The sequence below is a fragment of the Carassius gibelio genome, chromosome B22 (genome assembly GCF_023724105.1).
Source record: "Carassius gibelio isolate Cgi1373 ecotype wild population from Czech Republic chromosome B22, carGib1.2-hapl.c, whole genome shotgun sequence".
Taxonomy (NCBI): Eukaryota; Metazoa; Chordata; class Actinopteri; order Cypriniformes; family Cyprinidae; genus Carassius; species Carassius gibelio.
In genome coordinates this window covers 43970098-43977597 of record NC_068417.1, presented here as the reverse complement: position 1 = coordinate 43977597, position 7500 = coordinate 43970098, and the positions used below count along the sequence as shown (strand labels likewise).

The 7500-nt window shown below is 40.3% G+C and overlaps 13 non-coding genes and 3 pseudogenes across 13 annotated transcripts; all 16 read right to left on the bottom strand.

Moving 5' to 3' along the window:
* Nucleotides 1-210: 210 nt before the first annotated feature.
* LOC128001494 (5S ribosomal RNA) lies at nt 211-329 on the bottom strand. The gene has a single exon (XR_008174262.1). It is a non-coding gene; the product is annotated as a 5S ribosomal RNA (ribosomal RNA).
* Nucleotides 330-818: 489 nt separating this feature from the next.
* On the bottom strand, nt 819-937 carry LOC128004620 (5S ribosomal RNA). The gene has a single exon (XR_008177306.1). It is a non-coding gene; the product is annotated as a 5S ribosomal RNA (ribosomal RNA).
* Nucleotides 938-1299: 362 nt separating this feature from the next.
* LOC128004520 (5S ribosomal RNA) lies at nt 1300-1418 on the bottom strand. Its single transcript, XR_008177208.1, has one exon. It is a non-coding gene; the product is annotated as a 5S ribosomal RNA (ribosomal RNA).
* A 220-nt stretch (nt 1419-1638) lies between these two features.
* Nucleotides 1639-1757, bottom strand: LOC128001141 (5S ribosomal RNA). The gene has a single exon (XR_008173912.1). It is a non-coding gene; the product is annotated as a 5S ribosomal RNA (ribosomal RNA).
* Nucleotides 1758-1978: 221 nt separating this feature from the next.
* On the bottom strand, nt 1979-2097 carry LOC128006502 (uncharacterized; annotated as a pseudogene).
* Nucleotides 2098-2317: 220 nt separating this feature from the next.
* Nucleotides 2318-2436, bottom strand: LOC127998778 (5S ribosomal RNA). The gene has a single exon (XR_008171608.1). It is a non-coding gene; the product is annotated as a 5S ribosomal RNA (ribosomal RNA).
* A 362-nt stretch (nt 2437-2798) lies between these two features.
* LOC128004519 (5S ribosomal RNA) lies at nt 2799-2917 on the bottom strand. Its single transcript, XR_008177207.1, has one exon. It is a non-coding gene; the product is annotated as a 5S ribosomal RNA (ribosomal RNA).
* A 220-nt stretch (nt 2918-3137) lies between these two features.
* LOC128004276 (5S ribosomal RNA) lies at nt 3138-3256 on the bottom strand. The gene has a single exon (XR_008176969.1). It is a non-coding gene; the product is annotated as a 5S ribosomal RNA (ribosomal RNA).
* Nucleotides 3257-3772: 516 nt separating this feature from the next.
* On the bottom strand, nt 3773-3891 carry LOC128004216 (5S ribosomal RNA). The gene has a single exon (XR_008176911.1). It is a non-coding gene; the product is annotated as a 5S ribosomal RNA (ribosomal RNA).
* A 220-nt stretch (nt 3892-4111) lies between these two features.
* Nucleotides 4112-4230, bottom strand: LOC128005239 (5S ribosomal RNA). Its single transcript, XR_008177897.1, has one exon. It is a non-coding gene; the product is annotated as a 5S ribosomal RNA (ribosomal RNA).
* Nucleotides 4231-4602: 372 nt separating this feature from the next.
* On the bottom strand, nt 4603-4721 carry LOC128006789 (uncharacterized; annotated as a pseudogene).
* Nucleotides 4722-5096: 375 nt separating this feature from the next.
* LOC128004961 (5S ribosomal RNA) lies at nt 5097-5215 on the bottom strand. Its single transcript, XR_008177631.1, has one exon. It is a non-coding gene; the product is annotated as a 5S ribosomal RNA (ribosomal RNA).
* Nucleotides 5216-5843: 628 nt separating this feature from the next.
* Nucleotides 5844-5962, bottom strand: LOC128006748 (uncharacterized; annotated as a pseudogene).
* A 221-nt stretch (nt 5963-6183) lies between these two features.
* LOC127999970 (5S ribosomal RNA) lies at nt 6184-6302 on the bottom strand. The gene has a single exon (XR_008172773.1). It is a non-coding gene; the product is annotated as a 5S ribosomal RNA (ribosomal RNA).
* A 369-nt stretch (nt 6303-6671) lies between these two features.
* LOC128000001 (5S ribosomal RNA) lies at nt 6672-6790 on the bottom strand. Its single transcript, XR_008172802.1, has one exon. It is a non-coding gene; the product is annotated as a 5S ribosomal RNA (ribosomal RNA).
* Nucleotides 6791-7155: 365 nt separating this feature from the next.
* LOC128002831 (5S ribosomal RNA) lies at nt 7156-7274 on the bottom strand. Its single transcript, XR_008175568.1, has one exon. It is a non-coding gene; the product is annotated as a 5S ribosomal RNA (ribosomal RNA).
* Between the last annotated feature and the right edge of the window lie 226 nt (nt 7275-7500).

Sequence of the window (7500 nt, the reverse complement as noted above, 5' to 3'; positions counted from 1 at the left end):
CAAATATTCAGAGATCGGCATTGACTCTATTTTTTGGCAAAATTATTATATACTAAGTGAAAAATGTCCAAAAAGCTTACAGAACCTGGTATTCCCAGGCAGTCTCCCATCCATGTACTAACCAGGCCCAAACCTGCTAATATTCAGAGATCGGCATTGACTCTATTTTTTTGGCAAAATTATTATATACTAAGTGAAAAATTTCCAAAAAGCTTACAGCACCTGGTATTCCCAGGCGGTCTCCCATCCAAGTACTAACCAGGCCCAAACCTGCTTAGCTTCCGAGATCAGACGAGATCGGACATAGCCAGGATGGTATGGCCGTAAGCGAAGTCTGCTGCAAAGAGAGGGCTATTTAAAGACCAGCCAATCTTATCGCCAGTACTTTATATAAGTAGGAATGAAAACCAAAAAGCTTAAAGCACCTGGTATTATATATATATATATATATATATATATATATATATATATATATATATATATATATTTTTTTTTTTTTTTTTTTAATGAAAGATTATTATATAATTCGTGAAATTTTCCAAAAAGATTAAAGCACCTGGTATTCCGAGGCAGTCTCCCATCCATGTACTAACCAGGCCCAAACCTGCAAATATTCAGAGATCGGGCATTGACTCTATTTTTTGGCAAAATTATTAGATAGTAAGTGAAAAATGTCCAAAAAGCTTACAGCACCTGGTATTCCCAGGCAGTCTCCCATCCATGTACTAACCAGGCCCAAACCTGCAAATATTCAGAGATCGGGCATTGACTCTATTTTTTGGCAAAATTATTATATACTAAGTGAAAAATTTCCAAAAAGCTTACAGCACCTGGTATTCCCAGGCGGTCTCCCATCCAAGTACTAACCAGGCACAAACCTGCTTAGCTTCCGAGATCAGACGAGATCGGATATAGCCAGGATGGTATGGCCGTAAGCGAAGTCTGCTGCAAAGAGAGGGCTATTTAAAGACCAGCCAATCTTATCGCCAGTACATTATATAAGTAGGAATGAAAACCCAAAAGTTTAAAGCACCTGGTATTCCTAGGCAGTCTCTCATAAAAGTACTAACCAGACCTAAACCTGTTAAGATTCAGAGATCGGGCATTGACTCTTTTTTTTTTTTAATGAAAGATTATTATATAATTCGTGAAATTTTCCAAAAAGATTAAAGCACCTGGTATTCCCAGGCAGTCTCCCATCCATGTACTAACCAGGCCCAAACCTGCTAATATTCAGAGATCGGCATTGACTCTATTTTTTGGCAAAATTATTATATACTAAGTGAAAAATTTCCAAAAAGCTTACAGCACCTGGTATTCCCAGGCGGTCTCCCATCCAATTACTAACCAGGCCCAAACCTGCTTAGCTTCCGAGATCAGACGAGATTGGGCATAGCCAGGTTGGTATGGCCGTAAGCGAAGTCTGCTGCAAAGAGAGGGCTATTTAAAGAACAGCCAATCTTATCGCCAGTACATTATATAAGTAGGAAAGAAAACCCAAAAGCTTAAAGCACCTGGTATTCCTAGGCAGTCTCTCATCAAAGTACTAACCAGACCTAAACCTGCTAAGATTCAGAGATCGGCATTGACTCAATTTTTTGGCAAAATTATTATATACTAAGTGAAAAATTTCCAAAAAGGTTACAGCACCTGGTATTCCCAGGCGGTCTCCCATCCAAGTACTAACCAGGCCCAAACCTGCTTAGCTTCCGAGATCAGACGAGATCGGGCATAGCCAGGTTGGTATGGCCGCAAGCGAAGTCTGCTGCAAAGAGAGGGCTATTTAAAGACCAGCTATTCTTATCGCCAGTACATTATATAAGTAGGAAAGAAAGCCCAAAAGCTTAAAGCACCTGGTATTCCTAGGCAGTCTCTCATCAAAGTACTAACCAGACCTAAACCTGCTAAGATTCAGAGATCAGGCATTGACTCTATTTTTTGGCAAAATTATTATATACTAAGTGAAAAATGTCCAAAAAGCTTACAGAACCTGGTATTCCCAGGCAGTCTCCCATCCATGTACTAACCAGGCCCAAACCTGCTTAGCTTCCGAGATCAGACGAGATTGGGCATAGCCAGGTTGGTATGGCCGTAAGCGAAGTCTGCTGCAAAGAGAGGGCTATTTAAAGAACAGCCAATCTTATCGCCAGTACATTATATAAGTAGGAAAGAAAACCCAAAAGCTTAAAGCACCTGGTATTCCTAGGCAGTCTCTCATCAAAGTACTAACCAGACCTAAACCTGCTAAGATTCAGAGATCGGCATTGACTCAATTTTTTGGCAAAATTATTATATACTAAGTGAAAAATTTCCAAAAAGGTTACAGCACCTGGTATTCCCAGGCGGTCTCCCATCCAAGTACTAACCAGGCCCAAACCTGCTTAGCTTCCGAGATCAGACGAGATCGGGCATAGCCAGGTTGGTATGGCCGTAAGCGAAGTCTGCTGCAAAGAGAGGGCTATTTAAAGAACAGCCAATCTTATCGCCAGTACATTATATAAGTAGGAAAGAAAACCCAAAAGCTTAAAGCACCTGGTATTCCTAGGCAGTCTCTCATAAAAGTACTAACCAGACCTAAACCTGTTAAGATTCAGAGATCGGGCATTGACTCTTTTTTTTTTTTAATGAAAGATTATTATATAATTCGTGAAATTTTCCAAAAAGATTAAAGCACCTGGTATTCCCAGGCAGTCTCCCATCCATGTACTAACCAGGCCCAAACCTGCTAATATTCAGAGATCGGCATTGACTCTATTTTTTGGCAAAATTATTATATACTAAGTGAAAAATTTCCAAAAAGCTTACAGCACCTGGTATTCCCAGGCGGTCTCCCATCCAATTACTAACCAGGCCCAAACCTGCTTAGCTTCCGAGATCAGACGAGATTGGGCATAGCCAGGTTGGTATGGCCGTAAGCGAAGTCTGCTGCAAAGAGAGGGCTATTTAAAGAACAGCCAATCTTATCGCCAGTACATTATATAAGTAGGAAAGAAAACCCAAAAGCTTAAAGCACCTGGTATTCCTAGGCAGTCTCTCATCAAAGTACTAACCAGACCTAAACCTGCTAAGATTCAGAGATCGGCATTGACTCAATTTTTTGGCAAAATTATTATATACTAAGTGAAAAGTTTCCAAAAAGGTTACAGCACCTGGTATTCCCAGGCGGTCTCCCATCCAAGTACTAACCAGGCCCAAACCTGCTTAGCTTCCGAGATCAGACGAGATTGGGCATAGCCAGGTTGGTATGGCCGTAAGCGAAGTCTGCTGCAAAGAGAGGGCTATTTAAAGAACAGCCAATCTTATCGCCAGTACATTATATAAGTAGGAAAGAAAACCCAAAAGCTTAAAGCACCTGGTATTCCTAGGCAGTCTCTCATCAAAGTACTAACCAGACCTAAACCTGCTAAAATTCAGAGATCGGGCATTGACTCTTTTTTTTTTTTTTTTTTTTTTTTTTTTTAATGAAAGATTATTATATAATTTGTGAAATTTTCCAAAAAGATTAAAGCACCTGGTATTCCGAGGCAGTCTCCCATCCATGTACTAACCAGGCCCAAACCTGCAAATATTCAGAGATCGGGCATTGACTCTATTTTTTGGCAAAATTATTATATAGTAAGTGAAAAATGTCCAAAAAGCTTACAGCACCTGGTATTCCCAGGCAGTCTCCCATCCATGTACTAACCAGGCCCAAACCTGCTAATATTCAGAGATTGGCATTGACTCTATTTTTTGGCAAAATTATTATATACTAAGTGAAAAATTTCCAAAAAGCTTACAGCACCTGGTATTCCCAGGCGGTCTCCTATCCAAGTACTAACCAGGCCCAAACCTGCTTAGCTTCCGAGATCAGACGAGATTGGGCATAGCCAGGTTGGTATGGCCGTAAGCGAAGTCTGCTGCAAAGAGAGGGCTATTTAAAGAACAGCCAATCTTATCGCCAGTACATTATATAAGTAGGAAAGAAAACCCAAAAGCTTAAAGCACCTGGTATTCCTAGGCAGTCTCTCATCAAAGTACTAACCAGACCTAAACCTGCTAAGATTCAGAGATCGGCATTGACTCCATTTTTTGGCAAAATTATTATATACTAAGTGAAAAATTTCCAAAAAGGTTACAGCACCTGGTATTCCCAGGCGGTCTCCCATCCAAGTACTAACCAGGCCCAAACCTGCTTAGCTTCCGAGATCAGACGAGATTGGGCATAGCCAGGTTGGTATGGCCGTAAGAGAAGTCTGCTGCAAAGAGAGGGCTATTTAAAGAACAGCCAATCTTATCGCCAGTACATTATATAAGTAGGAAAGAAAACCCAAAAGCTTAAAGCACCTGGTATTCCTAGGCAGTCTCTCATCAAAGTACTAACCAGACCTAAACCTGCTAAAATTCAGAGATCGGGCATTGACTCTTTTTTTTTTTTTTTTTTTTTAATGAAAGATTATTATATAATTCGTGAAATTTTCCAAAAAGATTAAAGCACCTGGTATTCCCAGGCAGTCTCCCATCCATGTACTAACCAGGCCCAAACCTGCAAATATTCAGAGATCGGGCATTGACTCTATTTTTTGGCAAAATTATTATATACTAAGTGAAAAATGTCCAAAAAGGTTACAGCACCTGGTATTCCCAGGCGGTCTGCCATCCAAGTACTAACCAGGCACAAACCTGCTTAGCTTCTGAGATCAGACGAGATCGGGCATAGCCAGGTTGGTATGGCCGCAAGCGAAGTCTGCTGCAAAGAGAGGGCTATTTAAAAACCAGCCATTCTTATCGCCAGTACATTATATAAGTAGGAAAGAAAGCCCAAAAGTTTAAAGCACCTGGTATTCCTAGGCAGTCTCTCATCAAAGTACTAACCAGACCTAAACCTGCTAAGATTCAGAGATCAGGCATTGACTCTTTTTTTTTTTTTTTTTTTTTTTTTAATGAAAGATTATTAAATAATTCGTGAAATTTTCCAAAAAGATTAAAGCACCTGGTATTCCCAGGCAGTCTCCCATCCATGTACTAACCAGGCCCCAACCTGCAAATATTCAGAGATCGGCATTGACTCTATTTTTTGGCAAAATTATTATATACTAAGTGAAAAATGTCCAAAAAGCTTACAGCACCTGGTATTCCCAGGCAGTCTCCCATCCATGTACTAACCAGGCCCAAACCTGCTTAGCTTCCGAGATCAGACGAGATCGGTCATAGCCAGGTTGGTATGGCCGTAAGCGAAGTCTGCTGCAAAGAGAGGGCTATTTAAAGAACAGCCAATCTTATCGCCAGTACATTATATAAGTAGGAAAGAAAACCCAAAAGCTTAAAGCACCTGGTATTCCTAGGCAGTCTCTCATAAAAGTACTAACCAGACCTAAACCTGTTAAGATTCAGAGATCGGGCATTGACTCTTTTTTTTTTTTAATGAAAGATTATTATATAATTCGTGAAATTTTCCAAAAAGATTAAAGCACCTGGTATTCCCAGGCAGTCTCCCATCCATGTACTAACCAGGTGCAAACCTGCTAATATTCAGAGATCGGGCATTGACTTTTTTTGGGCAAAATTATTATATACTAAGTGAAAAATGTCCAAAAAGCTTACAGCACCTGGTATTCAATCAATCAATCAATCACATTTATTTATATAGTGCTTTAAACAAAATACATTGCGTCAAAGCACTGAACAACATTCATTAGGAAAACAGTGTCTCAATAATGCAAAATTATAATTAAAGGCAGTATATTCCCAGGCAGTCTCCCATCCATGTACTAAACAGGCCCAAACCTGCTAATATTCAGAGATCAGGCACTGACTCTATTTTTTGGCAAAATTATTATATACTTAGTGAAAAATGTCCAAAAAGCTTACAGCACCTGGTATTCCCAGGCGGTCTCCCATCCAAGTACTAACCAGGCCCAAAACTTCTTAGCTTCCGAGATCAGACGAGATCGGACATAGCCAGGTTGGTATGGAAGTAAGCGAAGTCTGCTGCAAAGAGAGGGCTATTTAAAGACAAGCCAATCTTATCGCCAGTACATTATATAAGTAGGAAAGAAAACCCAAAAGCTTAAAGCACCTGGTATTCCTAGGCAGTCTCTCATAAAAGTACTAACCAGACCTAAACCTGCTAAGATTCAGAGATCGAGCATTGACTCTATTTTTTGGCAAAATTATTATATACTAAGTGAAAAATGTCCAAAAAGCTTACAGCACCTGGTATTCCCAGGCGGTCTCCCATCCAAGTACTAACCAGGCCCAAACCTGCTTAGCTTCCGAGATCAGACGAGATCGGGCATAGCCTGGTTGGTATGGCCGTAAACGAAGTCTCCTGCAAAGTCTGCTGCAAAGAGAGGGCTATTTAAAGACCAGCCAATCTTATTGCCAGTACATTATATAAGTAGGAAAGAAAACCCAAAAGCTTAAAGCACCTGGTATTCCTAGGCAGTCTCTCATCAAAGTACTAACCAGACCTAATCCTGCTAAGATTCAGAGATCGGGCATTGACTCTATTTTTTGGCAAAATTATTATATACTAAGTGAAAAATGTCCAAAAAGCTTACAGCACCTGGTATTCCCAGTCGGTCTCCCATCCAAGTACTAACCAGGCCCAGACCTGCTAATATTCAGAGATCGGCATTGACTCTATTTTTTGGCAAAATTATTATATACTAAGTGAAAAATTTCCAAAAAGCTTACAGCACCAGGTATTCCCAGGCGGTCTCCCATTCAAGTACTAACCAGGCCCAAACCTGCTTAGCTTCCAAGATCAGACGAGATCGGGCATAGCCAGGTTGGTATGGCCGTAAGCGAAGTCTGCTGCAAAGAGAGGGCTATTTAAAGATCAGCCAATCTTATCGCCAGTACATTATATAAGTAGGAAAGAAAACCCAAAAGCTTAAAGCACCTGGTATTCCTAGGCAGTCTCTCATCAAAGTACTAACCAGACCTAAACCTGCTAAGATTCAGAGATCGGGCATTGACTCTTTTTTTTTTTTTTAATGAAAGATTATTATATAATTCGTGAAATTTTCCAAAAAGATTAAAGCACCTGGTATTCCCAGGCAGTCTCCCATCCATGTACTAAGCAGGCCCAAACCTGCTAATATTCAGAGATCGGGCATTGACTCTATTTTTTGGCAAAATTATTATATACTAAGTGAAAAATGTCAAAAAAGCTTACAGCACCTGGTATTCCCAGGCGGTCTCCCATCCAAGTAATAACCAGGCCCAAACCTGCTTAGCTTCCGAGATCAGACGAGATCAGGCATAGCCAGGTTGGTATGGCCGTAAGCGAAGTCTGCTGCAAAGAGAGGGCTATTTAAAGACCAGCCAATCTTATCGCCAGTACATTATATAAGTAGGAAAGAAAACCCAAAAGCTTAAAGCACCTGGTATTCCTAGGCAGTCTCTCATCAAAGTACTAACCAGACCTAAACCTGCTAAGATTCAGAGATCGGGCATTGACTCTATTTTTTGGCAAAATTATTATATACTAAGTGAAAAATGTCCAAAAGCTTA